Source organism: Musca autumnalis, unplaced genomic scaffold (assembly GCF_047663935.1).
Source record: "Musca autumnalis isolate F117 unplaced genomic scaffold, ASM4766393v1 scaffold_3, whole genome shotgun sequence".
Lineage (NCBI taxonomy): Eukaryota > Metazoa > Arthropoda > Insecta > Diptera > Muscidae > Musca > Musca autumnalis.
The window spans coordinates 224912790-224935186 of NW_027411866.1; the positions used below are offsets into that span (position 1 = coordinate 224912790).

General features: G+C 35.1%; 1 protein-coding gene across 3 annotated transcripts in view; it reads left to right on the forward strand.

The window, feature by feature from the left end:
- Positions 1-22397, forward strand: part of Ac13E (Adenylyl cyclase 13E) — a 429881-nt gene that overhangs the window by 87516 nt on the left and 319968 nt on the right. Inside the window, exon 3 of one of the 3 annotated variants that reach the window (XM_073976990.1) lies at positions 21417-21459. The exons of the other annotated variants lie outside the window; for them this stretch is intronic. The gene's annotated coding sequence lies outside the window, so the exon portion shown is untranslated. The remainder of the gene's footprint in view (positions 1-21416; positions 21460-22397) is intronic. 3 annotated transcript variants of the gene reach the window in all.

Sequence of the window (22397 nt, forward strand, 5' to 3'; positions counted from 1 at the left end):
TTTGCACCTTTCAGGCTATTTTCTCAGAAAGTACCGTCGTATGTGAGGCAGTGAATACAATTTGTTACAAAAAAATTAGAGCTATTCGAGAGCAGGTCCTAAATTGAACTTTTCCGAAATTTTGTGTGGGAGGTACCCAAAGGAGTGGACCGATTGACTCCATATTGGAACCTCAACTAAGCCTTCACCCCAAATTTCAGGATTCCAGCTCAAATCGAAATTGTACAAAATTTGGTACTAATTATTCCAAAGTACCTTCATATATCTATAATTACAAAAGTACCTTCATATATCTATCTATCTGCACCCCAACAGTAATTTTAATTGCCCAGTCCAGGACTCAATTCTTTTCCGTTCACCCAAATCCAAATTGTACCATTTAGTACTCATAAGTACCACTTTTCAAAACTACCTCCCTACCACAATTTTGAAGGATAATCTTAATTAAAATTTCAGGACTCCAGTTCTTTCCGTTCACAATAATTCAAGTTGTACCAAATTTAGTTCAATTTAGTACTTTTCGTACAAATTTCCAAAACTACTTATATATTTCAATCCCACACTCTATGCGTTTAGCCAAATCTAAATTATACCAAATGTGGTACCATTTAGAATTATTCATACCATAGCCACTGTGCGCCTTAACTAACTTTAAATGAAAGGTGCTTACACCTGGGAAGTGAAACTACAATGTTCATAAATGAGAAAAATAACAAAAAAAAAACAAAAAATCGCCGAAGGGATTTTTAAATAAATCGCGGTCAAAGTTCACATTTTTAGGTTTTGCTTAAGTTTTCCCGATTTTGCTTGGAAACCGCATGTCCTTTCGAAATGGAACTCAATAAAATGTTATAACAGTGAAAATTCTCAACAAGATTAACCCTAAGTATATATTCGTAGGTTTTCCCATTTTTGTGATATAGAAGTTCTACATAATTAGGGCTATGCACTGCCTTTATCGCCTCCTTATAAAACAGTGTCATGTCCGGGCGCCTTAACTAACATTAATTAAAAGCCGCCTTCACCTGGGAAGTTATTGCAGATTCTGAAACAGCAATGTTCATAGATGAGAAAAATAAAAAAACAAGAAAAAATCGCCGGAGGGATTTTTAAATAAATCGCGGTCAAAGTTCACATGTTTAGGGTTGGTTATGATTTTTATGATTTTTCTTGAAAACGGCATCTCCTATAGCAATGGGACTAATGAAAACATTGTAGAGAATTTTCAACTTTAGTTGACTGAGGTAATTGCAATTATATTAAAAATACAGTTGAAGTGATATCTTCCCAGATATGCATTGTTTTTTCTTCATTTGCTACCCTGGGCTGATGTTAATGTCGGCAAATTTGACTTGTACTTTCTGACTTGTATATAACATCGTTTATAAATGGATTAGTTGTGTATTATTATTTCCCACTTTGACAGCATCACAAAATTTGTTATTGTCTTCACGCTTAAGCATAATTAAACTGATGGGGTGTTTCTCTTAATTTGTATGTACATAATTATATATACACATTTTTTTAAGAATTATAAACATGAACAGTTATATGTATATTCCAAATGCATTCTATAAATATGCAAAGTGCTTTCAAATAGTTTCGATTGATTCCATCCGGTTATTTGAACGTTGATGTTTGTGCTTCCACAATAGAAAATAATAGAGCAATATTGTGATAATGACGTTTGAATGATATTTGTTTGTTTTTTTAGATTTAAAAATTTTATTGTCATCACTTCACAAAGTAGACGAATAAAAAACATAAAAAAATATTTAAATGATTTCAGAATTACCAAAATTAAATTGTAAACAAATGTTATTGTTTGTATTTATTGGCTGGCCACTAAAAGTCGACGAATAAGTAGTTAAGTAGTTGTAGTTTACGGATCTGTTGGCATTAAAAAAATAATTTTTAAAAATCCACGTTTATGGCTCTGAGGGTCTTTGAAAAAATAATTTTTAAAAATCCACGTTTATGGCTCTGAGGGTCTTTGAAAAAATAATTTTTAAAAATCCAAGTTTATGGCTCTGTGGGTCTTTGAAAAAATAATTTTTAAAAATCCACGTTTATGGCTCTGTGGGTCTTTGAAAGAATATTTGTTTAACACCCCACTTTTCAAAATCTTCGTTTGTGAGTCTTTGATAAAATAATTTTTAAAAATCCACGTTTATGGCTCTGTGTTGGTGGTTTGTTGGTCTTTGAAAAAAATAATTTTAAAGATCCAGGTTCATGGCTCTGATGGTCTTTGAAAAAAATAATTTTTAAAAAATTCACGTTCATGTTGGTCCACTTTCTTCTACTTCTACTTTTAGTGGGCCAAAAATAAATACTGATTTCTGGAACGTTTGTCCTTGTTAAAATAATGAGTTATTAGGTCGTTTTACAATGAGTTTTGTTTTTTGCAGGTTAAATCCAAATTCTATTTGAGCAAAGCTCCGAAATTTAAAGGAGCTTATCAGAATTTTGAGTGGAAATGGTGTAGTTTTTATGATGCGTTTAAAAAACGCAAATGATAATGCCAAGAATGTGAGCTGCTGAATGCGTGTCTACTTCAACAGCATACTTCCGATTCTTTATTTTACGCTTCGTCATAGTGAAAGAACATGACAATCACTAAGTGTTGTTTTCTTATCGCGGCGGCGCCTTTTTTCAATGAAAATTTTCTTTTGATGTCCAAGAAGCAAAAAAAAAATGTAAACAGGCGTTAAATTGTTCATAGTAGACAAAGCGTGATAAGGTTTTTTTTGCTGAAAGGCCATCATCACTGGTTACAATATAGCTGAGAGAAATAAAAAAATGAAAATTATTATTAAGATTTTGAAATCATTTGGACAAACATATTTTTTAATTTCCCATTTATATAAGCGTCTCACTGACTTGACTAATGATCATTCCAGTTTTAAGGTGTTAAATGTGGCTGTCCAAAGTCTCCCGTGTGTTTTTAATCATTCAAACACACACACACAAACACAGACAGACATGTTATTTGTACATTTTGTGACAAGGTAAAAAGTGCAATTAATTATTGTTCTATTTAAACATAAATATTTACTTAATATACATACTCACATTGACACCGAATAAACACAATTACACTCACACATCGAGATAAATTTTCACACTTGTTCTGTGCAACGCATTCATGACTATTTGTTAGTCATGTTTTTTGTTTTACATTAATTTGTTTATAAAATACTTCATTATTGTCTTCAATAATGGATGATGACATTTTACAAAAAATAAAAAAAACAATATCAATTAATGATACTAATTACCAGGTCACGAAGTAAGTTGACAAGAAAAAAACATGAAAAAACTGGTTAAATCCGTCTGGCCTCTCAAATGTGTCAACAATCTCGGTGGCAACATTTTTATTATTGTTGCCCGATTCTCTTTTTTAGCTCATGATCATCGTGAATCAGTCACTGATATTGCATTTTTCGGAAAGTTGACTATGTCGGTCCACTCCTTGGGATACCTGGCACAAAAAAGTTCAACTGTTTGAGAATGTATTTTGAATTTTTACCGAAAGTAGTATATATGGTCCAGATTACAATGATGCCATTATTTGTGCGTAAGTCTATGTCCATTGGGTGCCACCGTGGTGCAATGGTAAGCTCACCCGCCTTGCACGCTGACGGTCACGTGTTCGATTACCCGGCCAGGCAACATTAAATACTTTTCAACGGTGGCAAAATACCCCTCAATAATGTTGGCGACATTTCCGTTCCGACTCGGCGATAAGCAGTAGGTCCCACATTCAATGATATGAGAGAAGTCTCCCTTGTTTCTTTCTGGGATGTTTGTGGAAAAATTATTAAGTCTATGTCCATTTAGGCACCTCACACCTCACCTCACAAAAACCCACAATATATTTAAAGTCTGTTCGATGATCGTCTTAACATTTTTAGCTAATTGTCTAGAAATTCTACGGTGACCAAATAAAATGACTGGTGGATACGATAAATATCAAAAAAGTGACTCTCATTGGTCGGACTATTTATTGCAAATCATAATATTTTTCTCACACTTGTTTGTATCAAGTTCCAAGAAGTTCTATGGTGCACATCAATGTAGCCAGGGGGGGGGGGCCCGGGGGGGGGCCCCCGAAATGGTTTTCGTTCCCATAGGATATTAGCTTATGTTACACATTTTTTTAATTTTTGAGTAAAATTTTAAAATATTTTAGATTTTTAAAGAAATATGTCAACTACATTGGTTTACTTATTGAAAGTATGAAATAATGAAGTTAGGTTTTTTGAGCAATTTTCTGCATAGTTGTTGGTAAATTTTAAGGTGTTGTTTAAACGTTTAATAGTAATTTTAGGCTGACTCTAAGTGTCAGCTTTTAAACAACTATCTAGAAAAAAAAAACATTCTTGTGGTCCTTATTCTTTATTATGTTTCAAATTTGCAAAAAAACAATTTTTTATGATAAAACTTCTGTTCCACCGCAGTCTCGTTCGTTGAGATTATTAGAAACTGGTCTCTTGTTACAAATTAGTAAATGTCTATTGTACAAAAAAGGATTTTTCTGTCGTACTATTATGTTTTGTTCTACCTTTCGAATGTTAATAAAACCAAGATTAACGAGCTTGAGGTCAATATTTATATTTTATTTATTGCATATTATTTCCAATATTTCGAAATTACATTGAATTTCAACTTCATGGATTTTTTCTGTCGATTACACTGTGCAACATTTTTAGTGTGACCTTGTGCAAATAATTCGAACTGATGATTTTTTGAAATACATACCCAAACGACAGGAAACCTTAGTTGGGTTTTGTTGTGCGAGATCCAGCACGGATTTTATGACCCCATCTAAACATGGTTAAATATTGAGTTTTTAAAGAAATTCGGCGCTATATCTCTGAAACCAATGCGAATCTTCTTCTGACCTTTGAAGCAAATTTGTAGATAAGGACAAGAATAATATACTTGGAGAAATAATGAACTCGAAAAACTGCATTTATTGCCTCAAATTTCAAAATATATACAAAAATTCCACAATTTTTATACATTTCGCAACGTATCTCCACAACAGTAAATTTTTTCTGAATATTTTCATTTAGAAAAATATTCCCTGGAATGTAATACCCAGAACATGTCATTGTTGTAAAATGCCTCTATCCCCTTGTTTTCAGTACATTTTTCAACGACGATTTAATAAAAATATCAATAATGTAGTGAAATCCGAAATGCGAGAATAAAGGGCTTTGTGACGACAAATGAAATCAAAAAAAAAAAAAAAAAAAACTGATCGGAAACAGATTCTCTTCTTCGTCAAAATCTCAACAAGAATCAGTCGGGTTTGCGGACAGGAATATACCCTGAGTCTGTGCGAACTCAAATTTTCATATATGGACACAACCAAAATCCTTTAACCCAAAGCTATGTATTAGGAGATTTTCAGAACTGTGTAGCCATTTTCGGACGTATGAACTTGGCGACAAAATGTGGATTATATCATTGATCACAAGTGTTGCGGAGAAGGTACCTGAAGAAATGGACCGGACCGCCATAGTTCATTTTTTAAGTAGATTTTATTTTGGAAGTCATTCCTTTTAAAAGATTTTGCTCCCACCAGAATATTTTGCAGTTTTTTTTTCAGGAAATATGGACTTGCCCACGAAAAACGCAATACCGTTCTAAACACAAGGAATACCTTCAGTACAAATTTCTAAGGATCCTCGAACAGACCTTAAACTGCATTTAACAACTATTTTTATGGTTTTTGAAGGATGTACCACAGTATAAGGTCCTTTACAGCTTTCGGGCCATTTTCTCTGAAAGTATGGGCTTGCCCCTGAAAATAGTGGCCCCGACAACACTTGTTGCAAAAAAGGAAAGCGTTTTACTTATAACTAAATTATTAGCAAAAAGGAAGTGAAGCCATGACTACTTAGGTCTTCAGCTTACACTTATCCACTTATTTATTGTCGAGAGAGGTCTTAAACTGCACATCTCTGAACATTTTTTAAATACTCTGTGGAAGGTTACCGAAACGAAGGCCAACTTTCGGTCTGATCTGTTCGAGAATCATCGTGTCCTCCACCAAGACTGACGAACATACATAGCTAAGTCGACTTCAAGCTTTCTGAAGCAGATTTCTTCCAAACACACTTTGGCCCTAAAACCATTATTTCGATGAGGTTTATTTTGACTAAAGGCTGAGAGTATAAAAAATGTAGATTGGGAAACATTTTGTTCATGGATTTTTGCTAAAAGAATGTATACATGTATTGATCTTGGATTGGACGCCAGAATTTCATTTTAAAAGATTTCAAGACTGGTTGACAGAGTTTTCCTAGTTTCTGATCAATTTATGAGAAGATCCACGATCGGAAACAAGAATTTGTATAAGAGAAGTCCGACGATTGGACGCCAAAATAGTCTATTTACATGCACAATTGGGCAATAGAATTCGTCATTTACATACCCGCGATTAGGTGCTAGAATTTCATGATTGATAGACTCACTATTGCTCAGAATATTTTTTTTGCTCAAGAACACCACTATCGGAATTCAGAAATTCTTTGTGGTAAGATCTACGATTGGACACCAAAATATCTTTAGGGAAATAACAATAGTTAGTTTCTTTATGACAATAAAACCGATTGGACACCTGAACTTCCGAAATTGAAAAATTGACCATACTCTGGAGTGGAAAATTGAAGCCTGAAATAAGGGGAAATTGGCCAAGAAATCTTACGCCATTTTAATTAAAAAATAGTAATGAAAATTATTTCATCAGTAAAATAAGCCTAAAATAAAGTTTAAATCATTGCCTAATAACAAATTTTTTTTTAAAAATTTTGGTCAGGTGGGCCCCCCCGAAAGAAATCCTGGCTACGTCCCTGATGGTGCACAATTCCTTAAGGTACCTCGCTCCCAAAAATGTTAGGTATTCCTTAGAAGCATTTGAAGGGCTGTAGGAGGATGATGCTTTTGAATTTTTCACGGTCCTTATTACAACGATATACCTATTTTTATTAATTCCTGACATAATTGACCGAAACTCCAATAAAATCGCACTTACTTAGCTGGCCTATTATAGAACATTTGTTCCATAAGTCGAACTAAGACAAGATCCTCAACTCTTTTTATTTGTTGCTTCGCTTTTTGGAATACAGCGCTTTGTCATCTCTTCTTCCACTTGCTTGCTTCATCGAAGCCTTGGCCTGCCAGTTCTGCATGCACCACCATGTGGGATGTGTTTATACGCCTTTTTAGAGGGTTCATTATCGTTCATTCTTATGATATGGCCTAGCCAACGCAATCGTTGTATCTCGATACGTTTATCAATACTGATGTCGTTGTATAGAAGATACAGCTCGTGGTTAATGCGAAGTCGATATTCACCGTCAACGAAGATTGGTCCATAGATCTTTCGAAGAACTTTTCTCTTAAACACACCAAGCACTGCCGTGTCCGCTTGTGCAAGTACCCAGGCTTTGGAACTATACATCAGCACGGCTAGTATCAGTGTTTTTGTAAAACGTTATTTTGTTTGACGAGATGTGGCTTTGATTTTAAACTGCGTACTTAAGCCAAAGAAGCATCTGTTGGCCAATACAATTCTTCTTTTTATTTCACAACTGACGCCGGTGCCGAGGTAGATGAAGTCTTTTACTACCTCAAAATTATAAGAGCCAACTTCAACAATTGGTCCGAGCTCTATGGACACATTGCGCGTCGACATCATCAACTTGGTCTTTTCGCCGTTTACAGCCAGACCCACTTTAGCAGATTCTCCTTCGACCTTCATAAGGGTATCGGTTACTTCTTTTACTGATCGTCCCATGATGTCTATATCATCAGCATAAGAAAGTAAAATGTGGCTATTGGTGTAGATTGTGCCACTTTTTTTGACGTTTGCCTCTCGTATAACCCCTGCCCGCAGGATGTTGAATAAATCACACGAAAGGCTGTCCCCTTGCATGAAACCTCTTTTGATACAAAACTCTTCGGAGAGGTTCTTTCTTATTTTAACTGAGAATTGGGTGTCAGTTAAAGTCATTTTACAAAGCCGAATGAGCTTTGCTGGGATACCAAATTCAGACATGGCTTGGAATATCTTTGAACGTAGGCTGCTTTATAACACTGTGAACAAAAATTTTGGGGCAAAGACCCTGTCGGCTGTCAGGATTTAGCGTTATATCTTTGTTCACTGTTGGTTTAGCTTATTTTTGAGATGACATGTTTTCAGTCGAACCGAATGAGGATTATTTTCGTAGAGCACTTCGACCTTCTTACTCGCTTCCTTCAATGTCCCTTTCGTCCTTTATTTTAAGAACCGCTTTAAAAGTTCTACAAGATGACGTTTTCCAGCTTCGAAATGTTCTGCAAAAATGTCGCTCAGAAAATTTTAGGTACGGCTCTCATTTATATAGTAATTTTTGACATTTACCCCTGTTTGCTCAGAAAAACTGTGTTTTGTTTTTTGTATGTTCTGTAACGAATATACAAAAAACAAAATATACTCTTTTTCTGAACAAAAACAGGGTAAATGTCACAAATGACTATTAAAACCCGCCAAAATCGATTAGTTGTCAATTAGAGCCATACCTAAAATTTTCTGAGCGACATTTTTGCATAACATTAAGAAGCTGAAAACTTCATCTTGTGGTACTTTTATAGCGGCTCTTAAAATAAAGGACGAAAAGGACATTGAAGGAAGCGAGTTAGAAGGTCGAAGTGCTCTACGAAAATAATCCTCATTCGGTTCGACTAAAAACATGTCATCTCAAAAATAAGCTAAACCAACTGTGAACAAAGATATAACGCTAATTCCTGACGGCTTACAGGGTCTCTAGCAAAAACTTCATCATGCCATAACACGGAAGTTCGACTCACGGCGGATCTGTCCTTCGGGGTTCTTAATATACTCACCAAGGCCTTTCTTACCCAAGAGGAATTTTCCGTGCCACAGACTTTCACCTCCATTTTGTTGCACAGTGTAATCGACGAAAGGTGGTAGGTGTCGATCTGCTTCTCTTGGGTCTTCTCAAGGATTTGCCGCAGGTTAAATATCTGGTCAATGGTGGACTTGCTAGGTCTAAAGCCGCATTGGTATGGTCCAATTAATTCGTTGACCATAGGCTTTAGTCGTTGCCATAATATCCCTGACACCATCTTGTAGGCAATAGGGAGCAGACTTATGCCCCTGTTATTGGACCACACAGTCTTATCTCCCTTCTTGTGGACGGGATATAGGATGATCAGGTTCCAATCGTCGGGTACGCGTTCTTCCTGCCAGATGGTGCTAACTAGCTGATACATACATCTTATCAGCGTGTCTCTGACACTCCTGGTCATACCATGGATTCCGTGGTGGAGGCCTCTGGTATCCAAGTACTGATTTTGGGGCTTTTTGCATGGAGTGGGCAATATTTTGCCATTGTGCTGATATGTTATCGGGATGAGGAGTGCTTTGATTATGCAATTGTAATTGCAGATCACCGATGTCTAACTTTCGTGTTATGTCTGTTCGTACTTTGTTTGCTACGTTTTATCTGGTACGTACCTTTGCTGCAACAAGGTAGTAACAAGGATTTTGTATTTGGTCCGAGTCTATGTTTGGTCCTCGGAACGATCGTACATCCAACAAGCTCGATGAATGTCTTCCATCTATCAAAACATGATCAATTTGATTTCTTGTTCTTTGATCTGGCGACAACCAGGTGCCCTTATGAATATCGAAATGCTTAAATCTGGTACTGCTAACTACCATGTTTCTTGCAGCTGAAAAGTCTATCAGCCTCATTCCATTGTTGGATGTTTCACTATTGAGACTGAATTTCCCGACTGTTGGGCCAAATTCTCCTTTCCAATTTTTACATTAAAATCGCCTAGAATAATTTTAACGTCATGGGCAGGACAACGGTCATATATTTCTTCTAAGCGCTCGTAGAATATATCTTTGGCCTATTCGTCCTTGTCTTCGGTTGGGGCATGAGCGCTGATAAGACTAATGTTGAAGAATTTTGCCTTTATCCGTATTGTAGCAAGTTTTTCATTCACTGGTGTGAAGCTGGAGACCAGATGTTTTAACCTCCCACCAACTACAAATCTGCAACCAAACTCATGCTTTGTGTCATGACAGCTATAACAGTGCGTCACCATTAGGTGTTGTTGTGACGCCTTTCCCACTCCTTGGTATTTCCTGTATGGCAGTAATGTCGGCCTTGTACTTCTCATGTACATCTGCCAATGCGTAAATTGCACCTTCTCTATAAAGTGTGCGAACATTCCAAGTGCAGATTCGCAGATCATGGTCCTTAAAACGTTTGCGGTGTTCGCCAACTTTAGAGGGAGTTGTTTTTCTTCTCTTTTGTTTTTTCATAGTGTGCTGTTTTTTTTCTAGGGGAGGTTTACTAACCCGGCGCCCAAACCCAAGTTTTTAACGTTTTAGCTCACTTTCTTCAACGGTTGTTAAAGGCAGCTACCCCAGGTGACACCACGGGGAGGTCAGGATCCACTTGTGATGAGAGAGTGTACAATAACACATGGAAATATTTCTCTCGAACATAAATTAAGTTCGAAGATAGATTCGGGCACCTTCCTCACAAAAGTTCAAAGTGTTAAGGGCAGTTCAAGAGCTGTTCGAATATCTTTATGATATTTTGATCGTTGGTAGTTCTCATGCTCCAACTACAATGGTTGGTGGACATGATAACTTTAAAAATTAAAAAATAAAAGAAACATAAAATAAAAATAAAAGAAAAATAAAAATAAAATGAAAGCAAAATGAAAATAAAAATAAAATAAAAATAAAATAAATAAAATAAATAAAATAAATAAAATAAATAAAATAAATAAAATAAATAAAATAAATAAAATAAATAAAATAAATAAAATAAATAAAATAAATAAAATAAATAAAATAAATAAAATAAATAAAATAAATAAAATAAATAAAATAAATAAATAAAATAAATAAAATAAATAAAATAAATAAAATAAATAAAATAAATAAAATAAATAAAATAAAATAAAAATAAAAAATAAAATAAACATAAAATAAAAGAAAAAGGTTGGAAGCTCGGAATGGGTGGTTCGCAGGGTCGAATTCCGGAGGGGGAAGCATGTGGTGCGCAGGGTGGAAGTTCTGAGGGTGGAAGATGGGAAGTTCATATTGGGTGGATCCTTATAATTTCTTGTCATTCCAGTTATTTCAATATTTCCGAAAAAATTTCCCTTCGTAACGTTTTAAAAACTTTACTTATTTTAACAATGTACATTGGCAAAAAAAGAGAACGTTTACACCGCAAATTTTAAGCAGACTTATAAAAGTTTGGTCTACAAAAACAAAATGCAAAGTTTTCTGTGGAACGAAAGAGCACAATTTTTTGCACAATCTTAGCAAAATACAAGTTACAACTTTTCACTTAGCAGAAGAGGACGTTTGTGGAACAGAAATTTTTGAAAACTTAGTAAACTCAATTTATCATTAGCAACATATCAGTTATCAAAAATAAGGGTTCGGTGGAAGGGAAAAATTTGCGAATTGTCAAAAATATTGCTAAGTGCAAAATAAAAAGTTGATAGGTTGTTTCGTGGAATAGGGCCCTGGTTATATATTCAGGTCCAGGGCGCTGTTTGGCGCTGGTCGAAACAAGGATTTTGTATTTTTCTGCTCAATCCTGTGTTGAAAAAGTCTCCGCCGCACAGTGCGAAATATGGGCTCTTTAGTAGAACTTTACTCATAACTTTTAATGTGAAGAACGTAGGTTACTAAAACTTTCCAAAAATGTTTCTTATAGTTGAGGGTCGTATGTGGATAAATATGGGCCACATAGACCTGCGGTTTCCTATAGCCCCCACATATCTGTGGTGACCGTTTTTACGTATTAGGTTCATTTTCAACCGATTTTGCTGCAAATTGGTATATTGGGGTTTCAGTGGATGGAGAACATATGTACAAAATATTGCCAATATCTGTTCGCGTATAGGTATAGCCCCCATTGAGCGGTACCGGCCAATATAACATATTTTAAAGATTCCAAGCACATTTACCAATCTTTTTGTTTGCATTTTGGTATTTTATGTTCTCCGTAGGTAGAAAACCGTTTTGCGAAATATTAACAACGTCTTTTCTCGTTTTGCTATAACCCCATTTGAGATATTTAAATGGTGTTAGGTAATTATTGCCATCCGAGTTTGGTTTACTTTAAAATTTATCTTCATTGAATAGAAAAAATTCTAAAAAACAATTCAGAGCATAAATCCTTGCTTTGACCCCTCCCCCCAAGCATCCACATACGTTAGTAAAAAACATTTTTTTTTTTATTTTTAGTATAGTGTCATTGATATAATATAAATTTTACAAATTGAACGTTCCGACTGAGGATATGTTTATTTTATTACATGGTTCTGCAAATAAGTATATCAACTAAAAGCATCTGGTGCAACTTTGCTTTGTTTTAGGTACTTAACGATGTCCTGAGAAAACTGCTCAAATTTGACCATTTTTTCTACAAAATGTGAATGAAATTCGCAAAAATAGTCATAAAACTATTAAAAGCAACATTTCTTAGTATTGGTGAACCCATTTTGGGATAAACGAAACCAACATTGAAGTCTAATGCCGGTTCCTCTATCAAATTTTCAAAAATATAGATATATGAATATTCCAATGACTTTCTGAAAAATGAAAAATTTAGTAGACTTTTAAAAAACCACATTTTTGGGGAATGAATAGCAACCAAACTAAATTAGATATTACAAATCTATAAACGCCAAATAATCAAATAATTGTCAAGAATTATAACAGCAACAAAAACTATATTCAACTAACGTACAATTTATTTGTATCACTGTATTACTTAAGCAAAGTCAGAAGCAATTTTTTAAGAAAATAAATATTGTAAAACAAAAGTGCAACTTTTAAGTGCATTTCTAGTTGTTTCGCGGGGTAAATCGCAAAACTGAATAAGAGACATTAGTCATGGGATACTTAGCAATAGAATTCAACAAGAATCTCATTAGTTTAATGTACTTTAATTTTTGAGTAAAGTTCCACAAAAGTTCCCATATTTCGCACTGTACGTCGTGGCGTTACTGATAGATCTTTTCCATATTTCTTAAGTGCTAAGAAGTCAACTGCTATTTAATAGACAATTTCGCATGTATTGGTTTCCGTATTGATGTTGTTAACTTGTGTGTGAAAAACATTTAAATTTTGCCTTAAGGTATTTTTGCTGGCGCTTCGATTCGATTCCATTCACGTTTATGCTGTTAAGCATAAATTGAATTGTTTAACATTCATAAATTTGATTTCGGTTACTACATATTGACTTTTATAACATTACTTAATTAACGATAATAACTATGGACATTCATACGAACAAACTTATCGGTAAAACTGCAGCAGCTGCTGATGTAGGTGATGTCTGCACGCTTGTTACAATCCAAAAAATGCTGATTAACAAAAAAATCAGAAATGCATGTAGACACCTGTTGTGTGGTTGTGAACTTGACAGTGTCAAAAGAATCAGTGTAAAATTGTTGTTTTTTTTTTTGTAATTTTTTTGTCAAGAGTACAGTGAAACAAAAAAACTGTTGACAGACTTTTTGGTGCGAGTAATTAACAAGAACTGTTTCACAGGTGTTAAAATTGTTTTCCCTCTTTGTGACATTTATTTCTACATACATATATTCATATATGTTTACAAAAATCACAACTTAATTCTTACGCGTGTTATGTGTCATCTTAATTTATTTGCTGTGTTAACAAATTTTTATTGTAAATTGTACAGCAAACACCTTTGTTGGGCAAAAAGATGAATACCTCAATGCAAATGCGAAATAACAAGAACAAAGAAGTACGAAAAATAAGCTATAAAGTAAACACATAAGGTGTGATCATGAACCTGTTTTGATCGCTGCAAAAATACACATTAAATGCGAATTAAAAACACACGTGTTGTTGTATTATATATCTGCAGATTTTCAATATTTGTTGTATCAAAAGGTGTGAAAAATTATTGAAAAAATCTTCTGCACAACCTGAAATTTATATTGATTTTGACTTTTTACCGAATTATAAATAGAACACTGTTAATTTATTAGTGACGAGGAAATCGCATGTGTGATAGAGTTTGGCGTATTTGTAGTTTAGATCAAGATCACAGATAACCACAAATATGCAAAAATCAAGCAATACAAGATATCCATAGATCTTAAGTCAATTGAAATTATAGACTTCAAAAATATATTAAGAATAAACATTAAACGAAAACCGCAAAGAAGCAAAAAAAAAACAAGAGAAAATATAATACCCCCAACCGTTGACTCTATAAACAAGTAAAAAATATCAGTCGACCTTGCCGACAGAGATATACCTTCAGCCTGTGTGTATTGAAATACTTTTTTACTAAAAAAGGTATTCTTTTAGAAGAGAAAGAGGTCTGTTAATAGAACAGCAGGAGGTCATCTCATAGAAGAGCAGGACGTCTTCTCATAGAAGAGCAGAGGGTCCTCTCATAAATGGGCCTTCGCATAGAAGAGCTGGGGATCTTTTTATAGAAAAGCAGGAGCTCTTATCTAGAAGAGCAGGAGACCTTCTTATAAAAAAACAGAAGGAGGTTCTCTGGAAGTCTTCTTATAGAAGGCCTGGAGGTCTTCTTATAGAAGCCCTGGAGGTCTTCTTATAGAAGGCCTGGGTATTTTCTTATAGAAGACCTGGAGGCCATCTTGCAGAAGACCTGTAGGCTGTCTTATAGAAGAACTGGAGGTCTCCTTATATAAGACCTGGAGGTCTTGCTATAGAAGACCTGGAGGTCTTCTTATAAAAGACCTGGAGGTCTTCTTATAGAAGACCTGGGGGTCTTATTCTTATAGAAGACCTGGGGGTCTTATTCTTATAGAAGACCTGGAGGACTTCTTATAGAAGACCTGGAGGTCTTCTTATAGAAGACCTGTAGGTCTTTTTATAGAAAACCAGGGGGTTCTTCTTATAGAAAACCTGGATATCTTCTTAAAGAAAAACTGGAGTTTTTCTTATAGAAGACCTGGAGTTCTTCTTATAGAAGACCTGGAGTTTTAATTACAGAAGACCTGTAGTTCTTCTTATAGAAGACCTGCAGGTATTCTTATAGAAGGCCTGGAGATTTTCTTATAGAACATCTGGAAATCTTCTTATAGACCTGGAGTTCTTCTTATAGAAGACCTGGAGGTCTTCTTATAGTAGACCTGGAGGTCTTCTTATAGACGAACTGGAGGTCTTCTTATAGAAGACCTAGAGTTCTTCGTATAGAAGACCCTGAGGACTTCTCATATTAGACCTGAATGTCTTCGTATAGCAGATCAGAAGGGCTTCTTATAGAAAAATGTAGGACTTCTTATAGAAGACCTTGAGGTCTTCTTATAGAAGACCTGGTGGTCTTCCTATAGAAGACCTGTAGGTCTTCTTATAGATGAACTGGAGGTCTTCTTAAAGAAGACCTGGAGTTCTTCGTATAGAAGACCCGGAGGACTTCTCATATTAGACCTGAATGTCTTCATATAGCAGATCGGAAGGGCTTCTTATAGAAAAAATGTAGGACTTCTTATAGAAGACCTTGAGGTTTTCTTATAGAAGACCTTGAGGTCTTCTTATAGAAGACCAGGAGGTCTTCTTATAGAGGACCAGGAGGTCTTCTTATAGAGGACCAGTAGGACCTCTTATAGAAGACCTTGAGGCCTTCTTATAGAAGCCCTTGAGGTCTTCTAATAGAGGACCTGGAGGTCTTCTTATAGAGGACCTGGAGGTCTTCTTATAGAAGACCTGGAGGTCTTCTTATGGAAGACCTGGAGGTCTTCTTATAGAAGACCTGGAGGTCTTCTTAGAGACGAAATGGAGGTCTTCTTATAGAGGACCTTGAAGGTCTTCTTATAGAAGACCTGGAGGTCTTATTATAGAAGACCTGGAGGTCTTATTATAGAAGACCTGGAGTTCTTCTTATTGAAGACCTGTAGGTCTTCTTATAGAAGACCTGGAGGTCTTCTTATAGAAGGCTTGACGGTCTTCTTATAGAAGACCTGGAGGTCCTCTTATAGAAGACCTGGAGGTCTTCTTATAGAAGACCTGGAGGCTTCTTATAAAAGACCTGGAGGTCTTCATATAGAAGACCCGGAGGTCTTCATATAGAAGACCTGGAGGTCTTCATTTTGGGGGACTTTCTTTAATGTTCATCATAAATTATGGTATTCGGTCCTCGCAAACGACCACAGGGGTATAGTGCTGGATGAGCAGATTAACAGCTATACATTGCGTACGGTCAATGAGGACTACCAGAATTAGTGGAGACTGTCAGTGTTCGGCATACATAACATTTGTGTCACCTGGTCCGACAAATGACCTCCCCTGGCAACCCGGAATAAGTGAATTGTGGGCTACGGTTAATTTACTCTCGAACCCTGGAAAGAAAGAAGATAGGACTCAGTCAGGTTTGGCGACGTTTCGCTGACTGATTTGAAGAGGAGCGCAAGTTATTTCAATCGACAGTTTGTCGAGCACCCCGGTAGTAATAGGTCGAAAACAGGAGTGCTTTGTTGCATTACATCTCTTCCTGCTGAGATAAACCACCACAATTAACAAAGGATGATGTTGCGAATGTCCTCCGGAACGCTAAATAATCCACAGATTTGGTCCCTGATGAAATCTCCATGGTAATGCTGAAATAGCTGTATGGGCTGGGAGTCGAGTATCTCACTAATATTCTCAACATGTCGCTAATCTCCTTCATCGTTACCGAAGTCTGGAAAATGGGGAAAATGGGTATGCCAGCAAAGATGAATCGTATAGCATGACAACAGCGCTGCACGCCATCTCCACACGTATTAGTAGAATAGTGGTGATGGCGTTTGACTTATCAAAAGCCTTTGATGCTCTCAAGCACTCCACGCTGTTCGAGCACAACGAGCCGACAATCCTACTTCCAAGTTTAAAACGTTGTATAATTAATTATACACACAGTCGTACCTGGAATACCTGAAGAAGAAGTCCAAGCCCCGTAGAGTGAAACAGGCAGATCCTCAGGTGGGGTGATATCTCCCGAACTTTTTAATCTCTACCTCTCCTGTATTCCAGATGGCATTGAGATGATAACATCTTCGGATGAGTGTACCTGTTCTTATCACCTGTTCTTATCACCTTTTTCCACGTGAGAAACTCTGTTCACCACATGGACGGTGAGAACAAAGTTAAATGACATGGTCGATGGTAGCAAAATTTCGACCCCAAACTACCCCCAAAATTCTAGGGTCACATTCGACAGCATGTTCATGTCGTCCGCTTATGCCACATATATCTGCGACAAGCTGAGATATAGGAACAAGGCCCTCAAGTCCCTTGCCGGCAACACTTGGGGTGCAGACACTGATAGTCATCCTAATCACCATATAGTGGATAGAACCCAGGCATGTCAGGATGGATATTAATGTTCTACTAAGATACAAGAGAGAACCCCTAGATCATATATGAACAAGATGAGCGCTCGCCTTTACGTTTTCGTACGATTCACCATACAAATGATCTCTTCATGTCCATCTTTGCCCTAGATCAACAAGCCTATTAAGCAGGTTTAAATAGCATTCACACGGATACAGTCGCAGATGCCATTAACAACTATGATGTGAATGCGGCGCTCGGAGAACATCCCCCATCTATCGCAGCTAAGGAGCGTCAACTGCCGCGACAAACCAGAGAAGTTTCAGTTCAATTGCGGTTGGGATGGTGCAGCCGTATAAATTCCTATAGGATGAGGATTGATGACACTGTGCAAAACATATGACCAGCATGCGGCGCAGGCCTGGACGACGCACTGCATCTTTTCAACTGCCCTGCCAAACCTACTCGATATACTCCAGTAGTTTTTAGGTTATAACTTATCGAAACACATCCCTAAAACTGGAGTTTGACACAGAGCCATATTAAGCAGAAGCGAAAATACAAACATACGAGGGTCATTAAAAATACTTCCGGCCTAGGCAACAAGCATTGTCGCCAGGCGTCATTTGACATTTTGGAAAGTTTGACAGTTTTTAGCCTAAGCGTACTCAGGATAGTTTCACATACGACCATGTGTTGTGTTGTTTACAGTGACTTAAAAAATCACTTTGTATAAAAAAGTGAATTAACTGGTGAACTTTTTCTTCCGATAATTTTTCACAACTTTCCACGTGGATAATCACGGATCGAACAAATTAAATCTTTGTGTGTCGATAAAGGACCATCCTATAGCACTATGAAAAACTGGTCTAATGAATTCAGTCGTGGCCGACACCCGCCAAAAAAAAGGTGGATAAGGTGGATCTAGGTGACGCATCATGAAACTATGCGTATGAACCGGAAAAATTGCAGCAATCGCCAGTAGATGCTGTAAAAGCGTTCATGTTTTGGAGGTGTCTCAATCGAGCCACTGCACGTTGGGGCAAGATTGAAAAAAACGGCTCTTAATTGAAATTGAAACACAAATTTTTGATAATCTGTCTTGACAGGGTTAACGAGTACAAAATTCTCCCTCACTAGCCAAAATAGCAAAGTCGTATGTTGTTTACTTTTCGTGTAGCACAGTGTTAAAGTTGAACATATTTTTAAAATTTAAGAAACAGGTGAAAAGTATTAAATTTTGCTGCTTTTAAATCGCCATAACGTAGTTTTTGCTACATAAACTTGGCATTTTCAAAATAGATATTTCAAGCAGAGGTAATTCTTAATATTTTAGGAAAAAATTGTACTGAAAAAGTCTTGTAGAAATGTGTTTAAAAAATTCCTCAAAATGTGTCCAGATTTTGCATAATTTTGAAATGTATTGGAGTATAACAAAAAAGAGTGTCGAGAAGGTCGTGAGAATTTTTTTTGTATTTTTCTCTTGATTGTTTTCTTTGAAATTGCGCAAACAAAACTTGCTCCCTACTTGCTCATTTTGAGTTATGTCAAAAATGGTGGAAATAGCCGTGGGTCAAATATTTGCATTTTGGGGTTTTTGTCTTCATTTTCCCTGTTACTGTTGTACAGTATGTCGTGTTTTGGTTTAATGTCTGCGGTCATTCTACATAACACAACTTGTGTAGGTCTACCATTATGTTATAGTTACTATATATAATGATTTATATAAAATGATGGCGATGCACAAGGGGTGAAATAGCAAAAAATGGAGATTAATTAACATAAATTAAATTCGGTTTTTGGTATAACTGTCGTTACATGGTAATATGGTACAAAATTGTAAGTCTTTAAGCAAAATGTCAAGATCATATATTGTTTACTTTTACAGTTACACTGTCATAAAGCTAAAGAATTTTTAAAAATTTAAAGAGCACCATAAAAAATTAAATTAAATTTTGGTATATAAAGAGTAATATTTTTTTACGCATCAAAAGTGCCCCTTTTAGAATGGAATCGTCAACTTCAGTTAGGAATCTAAGTCTTAGAAAAACATATTTATGGCAAAAGAAGTTTAGAAGCATATTAAAAATTAATTTAAATGTAGCCATTTTCCCTATTTTTGAAAAGTATTTAGAGTTAAAAAAGTAGCAGAATATTTTATATGGAGCTTATTCCAAAACGAGAATATATAGAGATGATGTTTGATAGAAATATGTTCAATCCCTTCAAAATGTACAATTCATAATTTGAACCAGTTTAGTAGCAATATATGCATATAATATTCGAAAACTCGCAAATTTGACTGCGCCTCTATATGGGGCCTATACCAAAACATTGACCTATATTGACAAATTTTCACACTATGAATTCTTAGGCATTCATAACTATAAATCCTTATTTACAGATAAATGTACTAAAAAATGTGGTCAAGACCCTCGAAATACATAAAATCGGGAGTTACCGTTGTATGGGAGCTACACTAAAATATTGACCTAACTTAATAATTTTTTGCCAAATATTAGCTCAACCAATAATTTATCATATTAGAAGATTTTGGATTCATCAAATAAGAAATGAAGGCAAAACCGTAAAAACACTTCATAGTTTTTATGGTACCCATTTATGAGGGCTTCGAATATACCTCTCCAATCCCTCAATTTGCACCAAAACTGTGTTCCGTTATATTGATTGAAGTGTAAACATTCGAAAAATATTAACATTAGTTCACTCAAATGCTTGCCTGAATTAATCTCCGTTTTTTTGGAATCTTGCCCCAATGTGCACTGGTCGTATGTCAAACTGTCCTAAGTACACTTAGGCTAAAAACTGTTAAACTTTCAAAAAAAAATGTCAATGTTGCCTAGGCCAGAAGGTTTTTAGTGACCCTCGTATAAATACTGTTACAACAAGAACCATGTACAAACTTTTGACCAAATCGGTTGCTCCCTTCGAGATTTGTCGTGCACTCCAGTTTAGCGAAAACATTAAGACATAGTTGACAATTCAGCATTTTCTCTTTTTTCAAAATTTTAAACTTTATAGTTTATTTGATCAAATATCAAGGTTTCTTATGAAAATGTTTTTTCCATACTTACTACTGTGGTGACCACAAATCTACATATTTCCATTTAATCCATACGGTCTCAACATCTATGGCATCAAGTAAATAAGTGTATGGGTATGTTTGCATCTGCAGTGTAAACAATTCTAATTTTATGTTTTCATTTGGTTTTTATAGTGAATTGGTTCAACTTTGAATATTTTATGAGATCGTTGAAGCGATAAAATTCCACATTAATATATATGTGATGTTTATAAAGAAATGTCAATAAATAAATATTTATGGATATTTAAAATATTATTATGATTACAATGCAAACATCAACATCAAACATCAATATGGTAATGAAAAGAAATATTTCACAATGGATTACAATATTGCTTTTAATCTGCCAATCAGTCATACATTTAAGTAAATTTTGTAACAATACTGTTTCTGTCAATTAATATTGTGGGAAGTATTCCATTACTTAAAATCCTTACTCATCACAACTTAAACACATTTCCGATTCAACTTTGTAGCGGTATTTCAGTTATTGTTGTGGTTTTGTTAACAACTTCCTCCTCCATTCATATTTATTTTTTTTTTCGCGCTTGCTGTAGCACACATAAAAATTCCATGTTATTTACTTAATTTGTTTGACTTTATATGAATTCCAATAAAAATGAAATACTTTTCCTTTTTATAACTTTAACCTGTTGTTGCAGAGAATGGCAACCACCCCCATCTTTTATTAAACTGCTGCTAAATGAATCAGCAACCGGAAATGAAAAAATATAAAATATTTTTAATATGTAATTAAAAAAATGAATAATAAAAAATTAAAAAAAAAAATATTATATAAATTACACAATGAGTTTGTTTAACCTCTAATATGAACCTAGGTTGCTTAAATGCACGTTCATTACTTTAATTTTATATTTGTTGAAAATATGTGTCTCAATATAATGTCATCTAATTTTGTTTTACTTTCAGGTGAGTTCCAGCAGCGCAAAATAAAAAATAATAAACATTCAAGGTAATTAAGTTCTAAAATTTGTTTCATGAACATGAATGAAATCTTGCGTTATATCAATGAAATTTATCATTGATATTGAGTCACTTAGAGCTGAAAAGTGAAAAATTGTTCATAAAGATTCATTAACTTTAATTTGTGAACTATTCGTGAATGCAGTGAAACCTTTTCATTGGCCTAATGAAGTACAGTCATCGGAGATTAGAACTGTTTCTTTAATAATACAAAACAGTTTCATTATACAATGACATTAATAACATTAATGAAACAATATTATTGCCTTATTGGAAGTCACTCATTTTTAAATGATATTCTTGCATTCCCTAAATAAAGTATATCTTTAATGCAATGGAGACTTACAACATATGTAACTGAACCCGTTCATTGTACTTACTTACTTAGCTGGCTTTTACAGAACATTTGTTCCATAAGCCGAACTGAGAAAAGATCTCCAATCCTCTTTGTTTGCTGCTGTATTTTCTCAATCTGGGATATGTAGCTTTCGGATGTCTCGTTTCACTTGTTCGCCCCAACGAAGCTTTGGCCTTCCAGCCCCCCTATTCAGCAACTTTTTAACAATTTTTCTCATTGTTTATTTTACAACAATTTCATTTGTTTGTTTTGTAGTTGTTACAAAAAAGAAAGAAATTTTAACAAATTCCAATCGATAAAAGTTACAGAATAGGCTTATAGATCTGTGTGAACCTCCATGCGGCCCATATTTATAAACCTTTTTAGCGGGTTCATCATAACTCATTCTTATGATATACTAGCCGACCCGGTCCGCGTTGCTGGCCCTTGAAGCAGTTTTATGTTACCTTAAGTCAGCGATTGTATTTTTATTGCATCGCTAATTAGTCGGGATCTGCAAGTGATTATATATAAGGAATCTTCAGATTTGTTTGTGTCGATATGCAATTTTAACATACATTTAATAAATA